At 38.6% G+C, this 22,611-nt stretch overlaps 1 pseudogene; it reads left to right on the plus strand.

Moving 5' to 3' along the window:
* Window positions 1-17,147: 17,147 nt before the first annotated feature.
* Window positions 17,148-18,462, plus strand: LOC141423120 (nucleophosmin pseudogene; annotated as a pseudogene).
* Window positions 18,463-22,611: the final 4,149 nt, after the last annotated feature.

A 22,611-nucleotide genomic window follows, 5' to 3' on the forward strand; every position in this document is an offset into this window, starting at 1 on the left:
TCAAGGCCAACTTGGGCTTCAAAGAAAGACCCTGCCTCAAAAAAAGGAGGGGAGGAAGGAAGGCGGGCAAGGAGGCAGGGAGGGAGGGAGGCGGGAGAGGGAGGGAGGGAGAGAGGAAGATAAAAGAAGAAAGAAGGAAAGAAGAGAGAAGGAAAAGGAAGCTCTCCAAAGAGAAACAGATGAGTAAATAAAAGTAGCAGGCAGAGAAGAGGATATCCCAGTCTCAGCTGGACCTATGGGGAGCTCTGAAGCTTAGATCACACCTCACACTTTGCCTCCCCCCTCAAGAAAAAGACCTGAGCCTTCAAATTCCCTTACTTATCAGTTATGGGATATGGGCTGTATTGAGGGGATGTAAATTCCCTGACATTTCCTGTTCCTTACAGAGGCAAGAGTAAAAAAGATCAAGGTGCAGAAAACAAAGCACACAGAGCCAGAGATACACCCATAAAACCCCTAAAAGTGATCCAAGGCAATCTACTTGGGCCCTGAGAAAGCCTTCTGCAACTGGTTTGTAGATTATTGTGCTTCTATGGACCAACACAGAAGAATATGACTTCTGATGCTTTCCTTTTACAAAAGTCCTCCTCTCCCATTTTAGTATTTAATTCTCAAAACACCACTGGTGATAGTGGGAACATGATGTATTATTATCTAATTATGAGAAATAAGAGATCTTGGGCCCAGAGGAGAAAATAATTTGATTTTGGTGAAACTAAATTAACAAAACTAAGATTATCCATTATAAAATAGTAGCTAGGCATAGCTGAGTTATTTTCTCAAGGTTATAGGGAATGGGAAGATTGGAAGTTTTTGATGCTTGTTGTAGGTCATGGAGAATGAGTGTGCCACAAATTGTGTGAAACAGAGGAAAAGACATTCTCATTTGGTTTTTTTTATTTGTTTGTTTTGGGTTTTTTTGGCAATACTTGAGATTGAACTCAAGGCCTTGCACTTGCAAGGCAAGTGCTCCTTCTCTTGAGCCACACCCCCAGTCCTTTTGCTTTTAGTTTGTCTTTTAGATAGGGTCTCATGCTTTTACTGGGCTAGCTTCAGACTACAATCCTCCTACCTCTGCCTCCCATGGGCCTGGGATTCCTCATAAGGAAGACACCCAACCCCAAAAGACATTCCTCATAAGAAGCCACAGGAGGGAAATGCATGGGGTAACCATTGGGAGCACAGAGAAAGGGGCCTCATAAGAATGGAGTGAATCAGGGCAATGAATCATATTTATGGGAATCTCAGAAATGCCAGTCAGAGAAATTGAGATTTAATAAGCTATAACTGGAGAAAAATCATGCAGAAGCAAATAAATTGGTAAGAGTGGAATTCAAAGATGATGAAAATCTTTGGTAGTCTTAAGGAGAGAAAGTGAATTGTCAATTTCCACGTGTGTATTGATGAAGATTTGTCCTAAGATAGTAGCAAAGGGAAGAAAATATGGATATATGAGATACCTATCTTTATCTCCTGAAGAGAACCCAGAAGATGGTTGTGAAAAAATGAAGCAGAGATACTTATTATGCTTATGTCTTCCCTCCAACAAAATTAGAGATAAGGGCAGAACAGGTTCTACCTGGAAATGAGGGAAGAGGAGAGGGAGAGAGTGGGGGAGGGGGGCAGGGGGGAGAAAGGACCCAAACAATGTGCACACATGTGAATAAATGAGTAATTAAAAAAATGAAGCAGAGAAAAGGGTTCAAAAGCAACGCAGGACTTTGAGTGAGGTACAGAATTTCTGCTTTCGTAAATTGAATAGGATTAGTTCTACTTTGAGCAGCCTAGGATGTTTCCATTTCCTTTTCTGCAAACCTACCTCAGACTCAGTATGACTCACCTACAAGCCTCAGGTGGAAGGTGGCAAGGTCAGGGAAAATTAAAAAGTAATATATTCTAACACGTGCCCTACAGGCACACCACTCACCCTCACCACGGTCTTGACTGTTAACTCGTGTTGCTATGGACAAAGAGACAGCTGAGAATGGCTATTGTGGGCTTTTATCAGCTCTCTAAGGTCAGTGTCATTTCTCCATACGATACCTGGCACTTTACAAAGTTTCAAAGAAAATTAAATGGAAAAGTGTCGATGAACCTGCTTATAAATGAAATGGGAAATATCCTTATTAATGTTTCTATTTTAGTAGTAACGTATCACTCATATAACTCACAAACACTAAAATTATAGCCTGTTCTCTATATCTGTGGGTTCCACATCCAGATTTAACCAAAGGTGAATAAAAACTACTCAAAAACTGCGCCAGTACTGAGCTTGTACACACTTTTCTTGTCAATATGCACTAAACAATACAGTGTAACAACCATTTACATGGTATTTACATATTAGGTGTTATAAGTAACCTAGAGATGGTTTAAAGTATATGGAAGGATATGCATAGGTTATATGCAAATACCAAATCATTTTATATAAGGGACTTGAGTATCTGAGGGCTTTGGTATCTTAAGGTGTTCTGGAACCAGTCCCCGAAGGGTACTAAGGGATGACTGTATTTATCTTATTTTTAATGTATTTCTTTTGTAGCCTCCTTTTGACAATTATTATTTTTATCTTGTGTCTCTCTCTATCCTGTTACATAGTTTTTAAAAATATGTTTCAATATGATGTGAAGATCTATTATGTGGATATATAACAACTTAACTGTGCTCCATTGTAGAGCATTAAGGTTAATTCCCACATATTCTTATAGATAATAAGACTGTAAAGAATGTTTCTAGGCATAATTGCTCAAAAATTCACATTTATAAACATATTCCAGCTAATTTCCACAACAACCTGCTGAGGTAGAGATCTTTATTTTCATTTAATGAAAGTATCACTGTGGCCTAGAGGATTTAATCAGTTTATCCAAGGTCACATAATCTTCTGACTGCAGATTTGATGTGGTTACTCTTGCCATCCACAAAGAAGTCATTTCTATCCATCCTGTTCTTCAGTTTGGCAAGACCCTCTATGGGTCACCAGGCCTCAGGGTGTGCTTTTTATAGATTTTCCAAGGCCATTGATTGCAAGACACATCATTACATTATGTTACACAAAGAAAAAGACACTGCTGCTGATTAAACTATGACACAGTGCTCTCTTAAACTTTGTACTAATTATAAGAACTCTTTTATATTTATTTAAATGTAGAAGTGACAACAGTATGAACAGAAACAAAACTGAAGTTCAGACATGCAGTGACATCTTACTGCCAGATGACTGACAGTTTGATCAAATTATAAGACCTACCTCCAATTCCAATGATGTTAATATGCAAAATTATGTGCATTTTAGACCCAGTGAAATTGGCAAACAGAGATGGGGGTCCATAATATAATCTACAATTCTGAGAGATACTTAAAGAGGGGACCCTTTGTATAATATGTTATTTATTGGGTTGTCTATGAATCATTTGTAACCATTTCCTACAGCACAGTGGTTCCTAGACATATTTATTCAACTATTACACTCCATAAATGAAAAATAGTCATTTTTCTCATTACATCAACAAATTCTTCAAAGAGAAGCTGTAGTTAGAAGCCTAAACTTTTTCATATTTGTATACAAAGAGGCTTATGATCATCTATTCATGTTATTTCACCCAGTTACACACACAGAAAACTGTCATTGAGTTTTCTGGTTGAAATGTTCCTGTTGACAGTCCCTAAGCCTACTCTAGCTGAAGAAAGTTTAGTCACCAAAAAGCAGCATGAGCTAGTCCTCCACAGTAAAGAACAATACCTGACAAGCTTAGTGTTGCTCCTTTTTAAGAAATACCCATGTCTTTTGGTCTTCAAATTCAGGTTTATCCAACCTAATCTTTAGTTGGAAAATGATAATTGTTCAATCAAAAACATTTTCCACTCCTTTCCTATTTGAAATCAAAACCATTGACTTTTAGGTTAATTGGCACCCAAACTCATTTCTCTTTCCTTTGTGAGACACTCAGCATCCTGTCTCAGGCTTATATCCATTTCTTTGATCTATTTCATAGACAAAATTGAGAAGGTTCAATAGGCTTATGTGTCTCAGTTCAAGTCTATGCAATACTAGGGGGAAGAAGTCATCACACTATACTGCCAAGTTCAAAAGCATTTCTGTCATTTTGAGATTAAATTAAAAATAGAAATCACACACAACTGTAATTTTACAGAGTAAATCTATTCCCTACACCTTCAGAACATAGCTATGCCTAAAATGACAATAATGATATTATTATTTCCAAGTACCTTTTCATACACAGCCCAAGTCTGTGGTATAGAGGAGGATTCAGATCAATTACTAGAGATGGAAAGCTTCTATAAAAAGTGCTATGTACATCCACTTAATAATCCAAGGTGAGAAAAGTAAGCCTTATCAGGAAATTAACATTTTAAGAATAGGCTTGAAATATTCCAAAACACATATTCTATAAATCTACTGATGACATATGTCGTGGATTCTGGCAGAGAAAAGACAGTACATAGCAAACTGAGAAGTCTGGGCATGGTGGCTTATGTCTATAATCTCAGCTACTTGGAATGTGAGATAGTTGTATCACAGTCTGAGGTTGGCCCAGACAAAAGGCATAAGATCCTCTCTGAAAAAATTACCGAAACAAAAATGGGTGGGGATGTGGCTCAAGTGATAGAGCACTTGCTTAGTGAATGCAGGAATGCAGGGCTCTGAGTTCAATCCCAGTACAGGGGCAGGAGGGTGGGGCAGGAGGGTGGGGAGGAAGCTAAGGAGATCAACAGGAAACAGCAACAGAGGGACTATTTTTGACCTTTAAGCCAGAAAGGAGATGAGCTGAAAGCAGTTACTGGAGTGTTGAAGGATAGTTGTCAGAGAGAGCAGCCTGACAAGAGCTATAGCCTTCCAAGTCAGGATCAGCCAATCTGATCAGGGAGCAGGGAAGGAGTCAATGAGTAAGTGTCCCATCATTATTTTCTTCTGTTCCTACCATCTTCCTATCTCCTCTTTATGTCTCCCACTGATCAACCCAGAAGACATCCACAGGGGTCTGTGAAGAGTGGATAATAGTGGCTATAGACCTAAAGGGGCAGGTGGAATACATTGTGATGCTGTGAAAGCCTAAGTTCTGCCTTACACAAAGGTCAGGTAAGTGGTTTGTCTCTGATGCCTCTTAAATTTGTAAATGGGCATCTCTTCCTAGTCCATGGCAGATCCACTACCACCACCAGAAGAAGTTCCCCATTATCCTTTTCTGATCCAAGGAACCCATATGGCCTACTCAGGCTTATCTTCCTTGAAGCACAGTCCTTATTCAGATGAGAAGAGTCTTTACAGTTCTACTTCACATGCTATTACATCCTAATCCTTCAATGAAAGTTAGCCCTGGCTAGGTAACTAGCTGGCCAATCTGTAAGTAATCCCATGCAAATAATGTCATTTGAGGTGAATACCCTTTATTCAAAATACTTAAGATGAGAGAATTTCTTATTTGGATTTTTTGTATTTAGGAATATTTATATATATTTGAAGAGATATTTAGGGATAAGATATAAATCTAAACAAAAAATTCATTATATTTCACAAAAAACTTATACACATACCTTAAAGTAATTTTATAAAATAGTTCAGTGTACCTGCATTTTGATCTCACATAAGATCAGGTGTGGAATTTTCTTTTTTTAAAAAATTATTGTTGTGCTGGGGGTACATTGTGGCATTTACAAAAGTTCTTACAATATATCATAGTTGAATTCACCCTCTCCACCATTCTCCTTTATCTCCCCTACTCCTCCTGTTCCTGAAATAGTTTCAACAGGTCTCATTTTGGTGTCATGTCAGCACTCAAAATTTTTCAATCCTTTCCAGGGGTAACATGGTGGATTAGAAGTTTCTCTGTGTGATTCTGTCAGAATCAGAGTAACAAAGGAAAGGCTATATTCTGAGAGAAACAGGAAGAGCATCAGGAATCAAGAAAGAGGTGATAGGACAATGAGCATGGAGAAATGAAAGACAATACAAAGTAGTCCACAGTTCTAGTCGCAGCTCTCCATGGAGAATGGAAGCTGAAGCCACAACCAGAGGTAAGTCCTGAAACCCTGGTGATGACAGACAGGCAATCCTAGCCACAGGATAAGCCCACAGTTCTCACAAGTACAGGGATTTGGCATAATTGTGAATCCTCCTGCATGGCAGGCCAGTATTGAAGAAATCCATTGGATCACTCCCGGAGTATCACAGTCAGACACCATCTTGAGGGGGAGCCTATTGTTTGAAACCAAGCTACCTGGAGACCTGAAAACAAGGAACAATCACAAGCCAGGGAGGTTGGAGACACTCTGCCACAGTGTCAGGGTGGGAGTCAGCCACAAGAGACAATTGTGGAAAAGAGGAGAGTGGAAATGGACTCACTGAAAAGTTTAAGCAGCAGGGAGCTCAGGCTGTGCAGGTACAGTGGTCAATGTTACCACCCTCTGTGGTTGGAAGTGAGCCTCATTGCCTACCGTTACTGTAGAGACTGAGCACTCACAACCCATAGCTAGCAGATTTCTCAACTTCTAGAACGGCCTCCCTACCTCATGTGGTTTGTTGCCAGGCAAGACTGAGAGCTCTGAGCCCAGGTCTGGCAGATCACTGATCACATCTCCTTACTGCAGAGTGGTTTACTGCTGGTTGAGGTCTGAAACCACTAAAACTGGCAGACAGAGTGCCAGGTTGCCTTGGTTCTCCCCCTCAGATGCTTACTCAGTGCTCAATTTGCTTCCTTTGCCCTTTAATGCACTTGAGAGACATCCCTCAGAACTGTGATGGACCCCAGATACAGCCAAATACCCTCCTCCCCAACTGGCAGACTTCAGTAGTAGAAGATCTTGAAAAAAGATTCTCTGATTCTTTGCCTGTTTATTTTTTTCTTTTTACTGTATTTGTAATGTTGCTTTTATATATGAATTGTTAGTGTTTTTTCTTATTATTCTTCTTCTTGCCTTTATGTAATTGTATTAACATATTTTTCTTTTTTTTTCTTTTTTTTGGTAGTACTATGGTTTCAACTCAGAGCTTTGCACTTGTGAGGAAGGTGCTTTACTTCTTGAGCCACACCTCCAACCCTTAACATATTTTTCTTCATTTTGTAATCAGATATTTTTGTCTCTTGCTCTTTTTCTCTTCTTTATATTCTTTTCCTTTCTTCTTCTTTTCTTTTATTTAACCTTGCTTCTACTTTCTTTTTCCCTTTCCCTGACCCCTCCTTTATTTCATTCTTTTATTATTAATTTTCACTTCATTAACTTTCTGCTTCATAGTTTATTCTACATTATTTTTACACTTTCTTTTCCATGGCATTGGTGGTATATACAGTTTTCTCCTCTTTGAGTGGTACTGGGGATTGAGCCCTCAGGAGAAGGCTGGTTACTAAGAAGAACCCCATATAAAACTGGAAGAGATATCCATCCTAGCAGATGTGAAAATTACAATATAGAAACACAAAAAATATAAAAAAGGACAACAATGTGACTCTTCCAAAAGTCTACAACTTCAGTAGCTGAAACCAAAGATTTTGAAATGGTAAAAATGCTAAAGAATTCAAAAGTCCAGTATCATCTTAAGTGAAGTTAGCCAGGTTCAAAAACCCAAAAGCCTCATATTCTCTCTCATATGTGGAATATAGACATAATACAAATACAGCCATATTATGAAAAACAGGTCACATACAAGGGACAGAGGGTAAAAGAAGGAAGTCAAGAAGGTGAATATGGTTGATGTACTTCCTATACAAGAATGAATATAGAATTTTTTTAACCTGTTGAAATCACCATAAGAAAGAGACTAAAGTAGAAAGAAGAAAAATAGAGAAGATAAACCAATTCAAGTTATACTTGGGACATGGAAACAGTAGGATCATGGTTCAAGGTCACTCCAGCCCCCCACCCCCAAAAAAATGTCAGCAAAACTCTGTTTTAAAGATAAATCTGGCATAATAATGCACACCTATAATCCCACTTTCTCACTAGGTGATTTGGTATTCTTAATGCTGCATGGCAGCCACCTAGTTAATTCCCATACTTTGGAATGTACTGGGTTTCTTGAAAGTCTTTATTTAAAATAACATCTCTTGCATGTAAATCTTATGTGTTACCTTATATTGTTGGGCCTTTATTGCCCAGCATGCTCTTATTTTAAATATTCTGAGAGTACCAGAAGTAATTTCTAAGCACTTTTCCAGAAATCAACAGCAACAGAAACTACATATAAACATCTTTAAATGATCAGGAGGTCATTGAGGAAATGGGGTGGAGAGATTTAAAATTTTCTAAAATCACAAGAAAACAAAAACAAAACACCAGAACCTTTGGGATACAGGAAAGGTAGTCCAAAGAGGGACTACACTAAAAAAATCAGACAGATCCCACATAAATAAGCTCAGGGTGCACCCCAAGCTTGGGGAGACAAAATCAAGCTAAAACTAAATCCAAAATTAATAGATGAAAAGAAATGATAGAATTAATAGATGGAAATTTATGAAGTGGAAACTGGAACAATAGAAAAGAATCAATAAAACAAAGAATCAGCTCTTTGAAAAGTAAACAAGATTGACATTCCCTTAGAAAATTAATGAAAACAAAGAGAGATGAGACCCAAATTAATAAAATTAGAGATGAAAAGTGGGACATTACAACAGATACCACTGCAATCCAGAGGGTAATCAGAGTATATTTTGAAATTTCATATTCGAATATACATATGACTTAACAAACTTTAGCCAAGAGGATATAAACAACCTAAACAGATATTTGAGCAGTGAGATTAAAGTACTAATATTCTGCCAACAAAGAAAAGCCCACAATTGGATGAATTCACTGATGAATTCTACCAGAACTTTATAAGAACTAACACCAAAGCTCCTCAAACTATTCCATAAAATAAAAAGGGAATTAATCCTCAACCTCATTGTGTAAAGTCAGCATATAATGAAAAAAAATTAGATAAAGATACAACACAACAAAAAAGAAATATATAGACAAGTTTTCTGGATAAACAGAGATGCAGAAATTCTCAATACAACATTTGCAAACAAAATTCAACAGCAAATTTTAAAAATATAGAATACATATTGATGAAGTTTATTTGAATCCAGGGATGCAGGTCTGGATAAATATGCAAGTCAAAAAACATAGTACAGAACATAAATAGAATAAAGGACAAAATTGCTTAACCATCTCAATAGATGGAGAAAAAGCTTACAATAGAATTCAACATCCATTTGTGAGAGAAATCCTGAAGAAATTAGGAATAGAAAGAACATACCTCAATACAAAGGCAATATATGACAGACATATAAGCAACATCATTTCAAATGGGAAAAAAACTGAAACAGTTTTCTCTACAATCAGTAATGAGATAAGAGTGTCCAGTCTTATTCAATATAGTGTTTGAAATCTTAGCCAGAGACATAAAGCAATAGAAAGAAAGAAATGTGGTACAGATAGGAAAGGAAGAAGTGAAATTATCCCTATTTGCAAATGATTTGATCCTATACTTAAAAGACCTTAAAGACTTTATCAGGAAATTCTTAGATCTGACAAATACTTACAGCAAATTAGAAAGATACAAAATCAACATATGAAAGTCAGCAGCTTTTCTATATACTAATAACAAACAGGCTAACAAAGAAATCAAGAATATAATTCTATTCACAACTGCTTCAAAAATAAAATAAATTACGTGTGAACAAACCTAACTAAAAAGATAGAAAACCTCTATAATAAAAATTTTAAAACACTGAAGAAAGAAACTGAAGAAGATACTAGAAGATGGAAAAATCTCCCATGTTCATAGATTGGCAGAATTAATATTGTGAGTATGGCTATATTACTGAAAGCTATCTACAGAATCAATGAAATCCCCATCAAAATTCCAATGGCATTATTCACAGAAAAAAAGAAAAACAATATTAAAGTCATATGGAAGCATAAAAGATTCTGAATAGCCAAAGCAATTCTAAGTAAAAAGACCAATGCTAGAGGTATCACAATATCTGATTTCAAATTATAGTCCAGAGCCATAGTAACAAAAACAGCATGGTACTGGCAAAAAAAAAAAAAAAAATGACATGTAAACCACTGATATAGAAGACCCAGAAATAAGCCCACACAGCTGATTTTTGGCAAAAGTGCCAAAAATGTACACTGGGGAAAAGATATCCTTTTCAACAGACAGTGTCAGGAAAACTGAATATCCACATGTAGACCCTTATCTCTTACCTTGTACAAAAATCAGTTTGAAATGGGTTTAAGGACTTAATTTAAGACTAGAAATTTAAAACTACTAGAAGAAAATGCAGAGAAAACACTTAAAGATATAGGCATATGCTGAATACCTTCATGCTTTCTGAATTGGACTCCAATAGCATAGGAAATAATGGCAAGAACTGCCAAATGTAATTGCATCACATTTAAAACCTTCTGCACCGTGAAAGTACATGGGTTGCTTTTTAAATGTAGGTTTCCAGGCCTCCCACCTACAGGTACTGACTTAGAAAGTCAAAGGTGCCAATCTTCTGCTTTTTCAGCAGCTCCCCAAGTGATTATCCACTCATCTGGTACACAGTTTACACTTTTGAGATAATTGCCTGATGAAAAACACTTGTCCCTCTACTACAGAGATTAGCATGCTTGTTTTCCAGCAAGAAACATGTTTCAGAGCAAAAAGGAACCTTTAAGCCTACTTTACTCTTCTGAACCTACAAGTTATCTTAATGGAAATTGTATCCGTTCAATAGTGATCAAAATGGTGTCTATGGTTTTCATCAATCCCCATTTGTTAGCAGCAATGTCACCACAAAGGATGGCCCATGTATACTAAGGCATTAAGACAACTCTACAAGAATCTTTTACCAATATTGCTTAAAATTTTGTTGAATTTGTCTTCTGGAAAATTGTAAAGATCTGCAAAGATTATGTACATTACTCATAAGCACTTACTACTGCATTAAAAATAAAACCTTGTGCACATCAAAGGAAACAATTACCAGAGTAGAGAGACAGCATAAATGATGGGAAGAAACCCTCACCAGTTATTTTATCAGATATGGATTAGGATTTAGAATAAGTAAAGAGCTGAAATAATCTAGTGAATAAATGAGTAAATGAACAGACACTTCCCCAAAGAAGAAGTACAAATGTCCCGTAAATACATGAAATAATGTTGATATCTTTATCCATGAGGGAACTGCGAATCAAAACTACATTGGGATTCTATCTCACCCTAGTCAGTATGGCTACCATCAATAAAACAAACAGTAAATACTGGTGAAGATGCAGCGTGGTGGGGGAGAACCCTTATAAAATGCTGGAAATGTAAATTGGTCCAGTCACTATGGACATCAATATGAAGAGTTCTCAAAAAAACAAAAGTAGCTAATGCCCTAATTATACCACCCCTGGGTATATATCCAAAGGAATCAAAGTCATCATACAATAGTGACAACTGCACACCCATGTTCACAGAAGCACTAGTCATGGTCATCATATAGAGTCAGTGCAGATGCCCATCAAAAGATAAATTGATATAGAAAATGTGAGATATGTAGATATATATATACACAATGGAGTATTATTCAGTCATAAAAGAAGGAAATCATGTTGTTTACAAAACATGGATGGAACTGGAGACCAACATATTTAGAAAAATAAGTCAGCCTCAGAAAGACAAATACTGCATGTTTTCTCTCATATATGGAATCTAGATTAAAAAAAAAAAAAGAACACACGAAAATAGAAGGGAGACTAGGAAGAGGAAGGGAACCAGTGAAAGGGTGGACAAGAGAATGCAATGGGAGTGAATATAATGAAACTATATTAGATATATATGTGAAAATATTGTAATGAAACCTAATATGTTGTATAATTAATATTCAGTTATAAAAAAGAAAATATTCAAATTTTGGAGCATTTCAGATTTTGGGTTTTCAGATTACAAATACTCACCTTTTATCACTATTTAGATAAAATCGTAGGTCCTGGAGCTAAAAGAGTGCTTAGAAATTACTTCTGGTGCTCTCAGAATATTTAAAATAATAGCAGGGATATCTTATATAGGAGGCAATAAGGACCTAACACACAAGACTTAGATGCTATCCCACTTGGTGAAAAAGAGGTCATTTTTAATAAAGACCTTCAAGAAACCCAGTATATTTCAAAGTGTGGGATTTAGTTAGGTGGCTACTATACGGCACTTAGAATACCAAATCTACCTGGTAAGAAAGTGGTTCTTTTTACATTCATCTCAACAACTGATTATATCAAAGAAACAGACTTGACTTGGAGTAAGAACATCTTAATCCCTTTTTAAGCACTTGCTACACTCCCTTTTTTTTAAATTTTTTTAAATTTTTTTTTATTATTCATATGTGCATACAAAGCTTGGGTCATTTCTCCCCCTGCTCCCACCCCCTCCCTTACCACCCACTCCGCCCCCTCCCTCTCCCTCCTATCCCCTCAATACCCAGCAGAAACTATTTTGCCCTTATTTCTAATTTTGTTGTAGAGAGAGTATAAGCCATAATAGGAAGGAACAAGGGTTTTTGCTGGGTGAGATAAGAATAGCTATACATGGAGTTGACTCACATTAATTTCCTGTGCATGTGTGTTACCTTCTATGTTAATGCTTTTTGATCTAACCTTTTCTCTAGTTCCTGGTCCCCTTTTCCTATTGGCCTCAGTTGCTTTTAAGGTATCTGCTTTAGTTTCTCTGCGTTAAGGGCAACAAATGCTAACTAATTTTTTAGGTGTCTTACCTATCCTCACCCCTCCCTTGTGTGCTAAAGGTTTTATCATGTGCTCAAAGTCCAATCCCCTTGTTGTGTTTGCCCTTGATTTTTTTTTTATTTTTCTTTTATTATTCATATGTGCATACAAGGCTTGGTTCATTTCTCCCCCCTGCCCCCAACCCCTCCCTTACCACCCACTCCGCCTCCTCCCTCCCCCTCTCCCCCTGCTCAATACCCAGCAGAAACTATTTTGCCCTTATTTCTAATTTTGTTGTAGAGAGAGTATAAGCAATAATAGGAAGGAACAAGGGTTTTTGCTGGTTGAGATAAGGATAGCTATACAGGGCATTGACTCACATTGATTTCCTGTGCGTGGGTGTTACCTTCTAGGTTAATTCTTTTTGATCTAACCTTTTCTCTAGTACCTGTTCCCCTTTTCCTATTGGCCTCAGTTGCTTTAAGGTATCTGCTTTAGTTTCTCTGCGTTAAGGGCAACAAATGCTAGCTAGTTTTTTAGGTGTCTTACCTATCCTCACCCCTCCCTTGTGTGCTAAAGGTTTTATCATGTTGCCCTTGATTTAATGTCCGCATATGAGGGAGAACATACGATTTTTGGTCTTTTGGGCCAGGCTAACCTCACTCAGAATGATGTTCTCCAATTCCATCCATTTACCAGCAAATGATAACATTTCATTCTTCTTCATGGCTGCATAAAATTCCGTTGGGTAGAGATACCACATTTTCTTAATCCATTCGTCAGTGCTGGGGCATCTTGGCTGTTTTCATAACTTGGCTATTGTGAATAGTGCTGCAATAAACATGGGTGTGCAGGTGCCTCTGGAGTAACCTGTGTCACAGTCTTTTGGGTATATCCCCAAGAGTGGTATTGCTGGATCAAATGGTAGATCAATGTCTAGCTTTTTATGTAGCCTCCTGTGTCACAGTCTTTTGGGTATATCCCCAAGAGTGGTATTGCTGGATCAAATGGTAGATCAATGTCTAACTTTTTAAGTAGCCTCCAAATTTTTTTTCCAGAGTGGTTGTACTCGTTTACATTCCCACCAACAGTGTAAGAGGGTTCCTTTTTCCCCTCATCCTTGCCAACACCTGTTGTTGGTGTTTTTTTTAACAAAGAAAGCCAGCATCAGACACAAATGTCAAGTTCATGCAATGGTTATTAGATTTAATTTGATAATGTTTTATTTCTCTTGAATTTATATTTTATATTAACTTCTATTTCATGATTAATGATAATGGCTTCAAATTCACATTAAGAACATAATAGTTTCCTCAGCATGCTTTGATTTAAAGAAAATATATGTAAATAATGGTATGGGTTTTTTCAAGGTTATATGAAAGTAATAATGGTGTTTTTTTTTTTTTTTTTTTTTCCTTTTTTTTTCCGGTGCTGGGGACCGAACTCAGGGCCTTACACTTGCCAGGCAAGCGCTCTTCCACTGAGCTAAATCTCCAACCCCGTAATAATGGTGTTAAATGAAGTTTGAAAATTAGTACTTTATTCCAAAGAGTTGTTATCTGTAATCCTATAATTTACATTTATGTAATTTTGTGTGTGTGTATGTTTTAATGACAGACAGAATTCTATTGTGCTCCCAATATTTCCTGATGTACATGCTCTGTACCATTCTTTTCCCTTGATTGGAGGAGAAACCTGGGACTCTCATAGGATATTACAGAATATCATAGGGATTTTTTTCAGATGGAATTAATATCTTAATATCACTTGACTTTTAGTCAATCAAAATGAAGATTATCCTGGGTGAGCCTGACCTAACCAAGTTATTCCATAAAAGTGACAAGCAATAGCAGCAAATGCTTTCTTGCTGGCCTAGCAGAAGTAGACAACTACATTGTACAAGGAGAGAGCCATAAGGCACAAACCTAAGAGTAACATCTATGGTCTGAAAGCAGTCTATAACCAACAGCTAGCAAAAATACACAGGCCTAAGTCACACAGTCACAAGGAAAAGAATTTTGCCAGCAACCAGTGATGCTGGAAGAGGACTCTGAGTTCCAGGTAAGATTGCAGCCACTGGAGATTCCAAGATGGTGGCTAGAGGGAAGAAGCAGAAAGCGTGCCTCCTAAAGTAAAATCTTGGAGAGACACTGGAGACACACCTTATAGGCAAAACCACCAAGAAGAGGCAAAACTTTGACCCCTCCACACCTCCAGCCTGCTCAGAGCATCTCCACTTCACGTTAAACAGAGAAACCAGGAGGGCCGGCACCCAGATGGCTTGGGAAGACGCAGACCACAAGGTGAGCTAAGCAGTATGTGGTACTCCCACAGACAACCCTGAGCCAGATCAGCATAGCCCCTGGACAGACCGACCTCCACCCAGGGTAAAAAGAGAAACTGAGTAATAAGCAATAAGAACAATAAAGACACATAGCAAAGAGGGTGGGGTGCCCTGAGCGCCAAAGGGGGGGGAGGAGAATCCCTCACAGAACTGTAAATAAACAAGGTGGGCCTGGCTGGAGAGGGCAGGAGCAGGGGCACGCGCCCAGCAACCAGGAGTGGGAAAGCTTGTAAAAGCAGTGTGGGAGGAAAACTCCACAGGAGAGGGGGGAAGACCCACTTCCCAGTGAGCTGTAAATAAACACGCCAGCGTGAGAAAGTGGGTGCAGTGTCACCTCCCCTAGTGTGCTTGGAAAGGGGAAAGCTTGTAACAGAGGTTCTCGCACAGGAGAACTCTGAGTAAACAAAGCCTGCAGGGCCAGGTGAGTGCTAAGCTCACCACTGAGATCTGCATAAATAACGCCTCCAGCAACAGGAGGCTGACAGCAGTGGGCAGGCAAGCCACAGCCAAAGATAGGCATTCACAGAACTGTCTCCAGACTCTTTTTTTTTCTTTTCTTTTCTCTCTCCCTACCTTTGATGAGACAACAACTGAACTACGCATGCATGCTTTAAAACTTACTGAAAATGTATTGCATTTGAACTTGGGACACTTTGTGGGATTTTTTTTTTGAGTGGTTTTGTTTTATTTTATTTTCCCCTTTTGATAAGACAACTACAGAACATCTGAGGCACCATCTCCAGGACTGGAGGCTGAGGGACGAACACCAGAATTATTAAGACTGAAACTTTATTGCATTTGAACTTGGAGGTTTTTTATATATTTTTTTCATTTATTTATTTTTTATTTTTTTTATTTTTTATTTTTTATTTTCAATCCTCTCTCTGTCTCTCTAATGCCTTTTCAGCTTATGGTTGATTAGTACACTGTCTCTCCCTGTTTATATCTTTGAAACTTTTTTTGTTTGTTTCTTTGTTTTGTTTTTTCCTACTTGTTTATTTGTTTTTCCCTTTTCCTTTAACTTCTTTGCTTTCCATCTCCTCTCACCCTTCCACCCCAGCAGCACAGCAGCTAAAAGATAGCATAGATAAATGGGACTTCATAAAAGTAAAAAGCTTCTGGTCAACAAAATAAATGGTCTCTAACTGAAGAGAACACCCACAGAGTGGGAGAAAATATTTGCCAGCTACACATCAGACAAAGGAATAATAACCAGAATATATAGGGAACTTAAAAACTAAATTCTCCCAAAACTAATGAACCAATAAAGAAATGGACAAGTGAACTAAACAGAACTTTCTCAAAAGAAGAAATTCAAATGGCCAAAAAGCACATGAAAAAATGCTCACCATCTCTAGCAATAAAGGAAATGCAAATTAAAACCACACTAAGATTCCACCTCACCCCTGTTAGAATAGCCATCATTAGCAACACCACCACCAACAGGTGTTGGTGAGGATGCGGGGAAAAAGGAACCCTCTTACACTGTTGGTGGGAATGTAGACTAGTACAACCACTCTGGAAAAAAATTTGGAGGCTACTTAAAAAGCTAGACATTGATCTACCATTTGATCCAGCAATACTACTCTTAGGGATATACCCAAAAGACTGTGACACAGGTTACTCCAGAGGCACCTGCACACCCATGTTTATTGCGGCACTATTCACAATAGCCAAGTTATGGAAACAGCCAAGATGCCCCACCACTGACGAATGGATTAAGAAAATGTGGTATCTATACACAATGGAATTTTATGCAGCCATGAAGAAGAACGAAATGTTATCATTCACTGGTAAATGGATGGAATTGGAGAACATCATTCTGAGTGAGGTTAGCCTGGCCCAAAAGACCAAAAATCGTATGTTCTCCCTCATATGTGGACATTAGATCAAGGGCAAACACAAGAAGGGGATTGGACTTTGATCACAAGAGAAAAGCAAGTGCACACAAGGGAGATATGAGGATAGGTAAAACACCTAAAAAATTAGCTAGCATTTGTTGCCCTCAACACAGAGAAACTAAAGCAGATGCCTTAAAAGCAACTGAGGCCAATAGGAGAAGGGGACCAGGAACTAGAGAAAAGGTTAGATCAAAAAGAATTAACCGCCCTGGCATGATTCCGCCCTGGCATGATTCCATCCTGCACGTCTGTTCTCGAGAACAGTAGTCGATTATCTCTGTCCTCCTTCTCTCCCCACCTGAGAGTGTGGTACCGCCCCATGGAAGATTCGATGGACATGGACATGAGCCCCCTGAGGCCCCAGAACTACCTTTTCAGTTGTGAACTAAAGGCTGACAAAGATTATCACTTTAAGGTGGATAATGATGAAAATGAGCACCAGTTATCCCTGAGAATGGTCAGTTTAGGCGCTGGTGCCAAGGATGAGCTGCACATCACGGAAGCAGAGGCAATGAATTATGAGGGCAGTCCAATTAAAGTGACATTAGCAACCCTGAAAATGTCTGTACAGCCAACGGTTTCCCTTGAGGGCTTTGAAATTACACCACCTGTGTTCTTGAGGTTGAAGTGTGGTTCAGGGCCTGTGCATATCAGCGGCCAGCACTTAGTAGCTGTGGAGGAAGACGCAGAGTCAGAAGATGAGGAGGAAGAAGATGTGAAACTCTTGAGTGTGTCTGGGAAGCAGTCAGCCCCTGGAGATGGTAGCAAGGTTCCACAGAAAGTAAAACTTGCTGCTGATGAAGATGACAACGAAGAGGATGAAGATGATGACGATGAGGAGGATGACGATGACGATGATTTTGAGGAGGATGAAGCTGAAGAGAAGGCTCTGGTAAAGAAATGTATACGAGATACTCCAGCCAAAAATGCACAAAAATCAAACCAGAATGGAAAAGACTCAAAACCACCAACACCAAGATCAAAAGGTCAAGAATCCTTCAAAAAACAGGAAAAAACTCCTAAAACACCAAAAGGACCTAGTTCTGTAGAAGACATTAAAGCAAAAATGCAAGCAAGTATAGAAAAAGGTGGCTCTCTTCCCAAGGTGGAAGCCAAGTTCATCAACTATGCCAAGAACTGCTTCCGGATGATGGACCAGCAGGCTATTCAAGATCTCTGGCAGTGGAAGAAGTCTCTTTAAGAAAAAATAGTTGAAACAGTTTGTTGAAATTCCGTCTTATTTCACTTATGTAAGAGTTGATATCTGGTTGTCCTTTTTATAATGCAAAGTGAGAACTTTCCTCCCGTGTTTGATAAATGTTGTCCAGGTTCCATTGCCAAGAATGTGTTGTCCAAAATGCTTGTTTAGTTTAAAAGATGGAGCCTCCACCCTTGCTCGGTGTAAGTGTGTATGGAATGTTATGCTAGGACGTAGTGGTGGTCAGACATGGAGATGGTGGGAGACCAATACGTGTGAAATAAACTCCATATTTTAATTAAGCAAAAAAAAAAAAAAAAGAATTAACCTAGAAGATAACATACATGCACAGGAAATTAATGTGAGTCAACTCCCTGTATAGCTATCCTTATCTTAACTAGCAAAAACCCTTGTTCCTTCCTATTATTGCTTATACTCTCTCTTCAACAAAATTAGAGATAAGGGCAAAATACTTTCTGCTGGGTATCAAGGAGGTGGGAGGGAGGGGGAGGGGGTGGGGTGGATGGTAAGGGAGGGGGTGGGGGCAGGGGGGAGAAATGACCCAAGCATTGTATGCACATATGAATAATAAAAAAATAAAAAATAAAAAAAAAAGAAGACCTAGAAGGTAACACACATGCATAGGAAATTAATGTGAGTCAACTCCCTGTATAGCTACCCTTATCTCAACTAGCAAAAACCCTTGTTTCTTCCTATTATTGCTTATACGCTCTCTTCAACAAAATTAGAGATCAGGGCAAAATAGTTTTTGCTGGGTATGGAGGGGGTGGGGGGGAGAGGGAGGGGGTGGGGTGGATGGTAAGGGAGTGGGTGGGAGCAGGGGGGAGAAATGACCTAAGCATTTTATGCACATATGAATAAAAAAATAAAAATTAAAAAAAAAAGATTGCAGTCACCTGTACCCTCATCAGTCTTCAGCCTGAAGAGACTCTCAGCAGAGGAATTTGAGAATTTGGGAAATTTTGTAAGAGGATTTGGCAGACTTGATTGAAAGAAAGCATTAAGGGATTATAACACTTCTTCAGATTCTACAGAACCTATACTACCTATATCATTTAGCCTTACTAACCTAGGTGACTACCAACAGAAACTATTCATCACTCATGTGGCAAATAGAAACCACAGAACTTTTGCTTTTCCATTTTTAGTAGTGTAATATTCATTGTACAGGGGGAATTCACTGTGACGATTGTACATTGATTAGATCACCTCCATCATCTCCTTCCCAGGCCCCCTCCCTGCCCCACTTAAAGCAATTTCAAAAGGTTTCATTGTTCTATTTTGCACATGTATATGAAGCCCATCAACCATATTCCTTCACCTTCATCTCCTTCATTCACACTCCCCCGCCCACAAGTACCCCCAACATTGTACAAATATCATTATAAACAAATTTATATGTAGAACATGTTTGTATAGTGTAACTAGTCTATGGAACTTTGGGTAGTTGGGAAAGGAAGAGAGGATAGTCAACGATATCAAAATACATTACACCTGTGCAGGTAGAGGAACTCACAGAACTTTTAAAGGAGTATCAGGAGTCTTTCAGTCCAGAGCTTTCCTCCACTTCACTGTGCACACAACTCCCTGGATTATTTTATGAACACAGAGACTCTGGATCATAGACTGGGTTGAGGCCTGAGATTCTACATACCCACTAGGGCCCCAGATAATGCCAGTACTTCTAATATGAGTAGTAAGTATCAAAACTGTTCCCCTTTTTCCTAATAGAACTTAAAGCAACAGCAAAAGGTTTTCTACCTAGGTTAGGAGAACTATCAAGGTGATACGATCTCCTTCCCATTGTCCAGCATAGCCAAAGCTCACATTCTATTCACGGTCCACTTAGAAAGTTGGAAGACGTTGGGATTTAGCCTTGAAAGAATTTAGATAACAAGACTGAATTTCACAGGCAACTCCTTGGACACAGGGTGGGTCACCATGAGCAACCGGAAGTCTTGTTGAAAGATACACCCAAGATTTGCAGCCTAGTCTAAGCTCTACTCAGACTTCTGAGGCTGTGAAAATTAGTTGGAAGTCTCCACACTTATTACAAGATTCCTGGTATTTCCTGTTTCCAGTCCGGCTGGCAATATCACAAGCATGGCCTCTCTCGTGGTCTGTCATATTTCCACTTAACCCATCCCAGCTAGAATCAAGAAGTGGCAGGCAAAAGATGCACAGTTCAAAACAAACATTGTGGGAGATTTCATTTATGTCACCTCCAAAGAGGTTTCATTTGGTTTCAATTACATAATAAATTCATGAACCTGGTTTTCATTCTTCTCCCTCCTTCTCACCTTTTAACATTTTGGTTTCATAATATTGAGTTTAATTCTAAATCCAGAGACTAGAATTTGGGAGGATTCTATAGATTATCTGTTTGGTCCATTTGCGGTAACCAACCACACTTGTATACAAACAAACTCATGGATTTGACAGAAGTTTGGAATAAACTGACATCTCCAAAGAAAATGTATAGCCTTATTGATTAGTGAGAAAGCTTTCTGTCTCCTGCTGGCTGAGGAGAAGCTGAAAAGAGCTGGAGAAGGAGAAATCTTGGCAAATTCAGGAAAGAAGGAAATTATGGTTAATGAAGAGGTTGAAGATTTAGACTACAAAGATAATAAACTTCTTGGGCAGCCAGACAAACCATTGAATCTAGGAGCTGATTCAAGTAGTGGAGATGTATCCAGACTGAAAGAAGAAAAATAGGAAAAGTTATCTTCAGAGAATAACAAAACCACACCCAATCACAAAGATTACAAAATATTTCATTGTTGAGGCCTAGATAACCCATATTTCTTGTTGAAGTCAGTGAAGAATTTAGCATTATACTTATAGAGACTAGACTTATTAAATGGGTGGATTTTGTGGTAAGGAGAGAGTCGAAGGATGAAAAGGTACTACTTTTAGAATTTGTGGAAGGTGCAGGGTAGTGTTCCCCTACAATAGACCAACTTTGGACGGCAACAGCCAGGAATTCAGGGACCAGAATCCTCCACCAGACATACTTCTCCTCATTGCATCTCTCAGATTTGGAAATAACTTTTAATACCTTCCTACCAAGATAGGGCTATTCCTTGATGCCTATTCCTGTAAAGTCTCTCCTTTGATTCTGAAATAACTGTGTCACTATTCACCAAACCCACCATCCATACCCAGTTTCTAGGCATGGCTCAGGACAGCAGCCCCCAAAGGGTCCTATAACTGAGGGATATATGGAAGGGAGAGTTTAGGATGAATTTTCCCAAAATAGCCACACTGTTCTCTGTAACAATCCCACTTCTAATGCAGAAGAAGTAGATACACACAAATACATAATACACATATACCTTCTACAAAAGATTGACAGCAGTGTATATGGCATTTTTTAAATGCATAAGTGTGTGTGTGTGTGTGTGTGTGTGTGTGTGTCCTCATCAGTATATGTTCACTTCTGTGAGCACCTAAGACAGATGTGGCTGAAAGCATTGGTGGCACACAGAAGAAATGATAATAGTACCAGGAAAGATCAGACATTGAAACAGGAGATACAGAGCACAGAGGAGGTGGGTTGGTGGCTCTAAAGACCAGTTAGAGTGACTAAACTCCCATTGTAGATGGAATGTCTAACACTTGAGAGTGACAGCCCAGATTCTTGGCTATAAATTTCTCAAATGACAATCAAAATGCATTTTAAATTCTGTGTTTTATTTGCATAAATAAAAATTCCATTGACAACATCTACTTCAGTTCCCTGAAGAAGGTCCCTATTTTCCACCCATTTGCCAATATGCCCCTCTGCAATGTGTCCCATCCTGCTCTCTAAAGGGGACTTTCCCTCTTCCAGCATCACATTAGCCTGCCTCTACCTGAACAAAGTAGGGGAGGAAGGGAGAAGAAATAAAATCACTCAGAGAATTCACAGGCCCTGGCCTCTACTTCATTTTTGTTCCATATCTCTGTTTAACTTCAGTACTGTATATTACTATATTTGCCTATTTTCTCAAAGTTCCACCTTCTAAGCCCAGAATGTTTTCACATGAAATGAAGGACAGTTTCAAGGACATTACATAGCCTCTGAAGGTCAAAGATGACACTGGTTTCTAACACAGCCACCTGAGCCTATAGTTAAGCCTTGAAGAAAGGGTGAGAGTAACACCCCAGAGCTGAAGCCCTGTTCCTAGAACCCACACAGCTCCCACAAAGAATCCATTTTATCCACATGAGCCAATGTCTTTACTCCTCGAAACACAGTTGGTGACAAGTGTAGTCTACTCACCCCTAGGATCAAGCCTTCAAGGGCCTGCTTGGCTCTCAATTCTACTTAGAACTAACACAGTACTTTGTATCTTCAAAGAGCTATGCAGACATTAACCAATTATTTTGTTCTTGGCCCAACGCCGGGTTACACTATCAAGATTTGACAAACTCTTTGTACTCTCTGTAGTTCTGTAGGAATGTAGGTT

Source organism: Castor canadensis, chromosome 5 (assembly GCF_047511655.1).
Source record: "Castor canadensis chromosome 5, mCasCan1.hap1v2, whole genome shotgun sequence".
Lineage (NCBI taxonomy): Eukaryota > Metazoa > Chordata > Mammalia > Rodentia > Castoridae > Castor > Castor canadensis.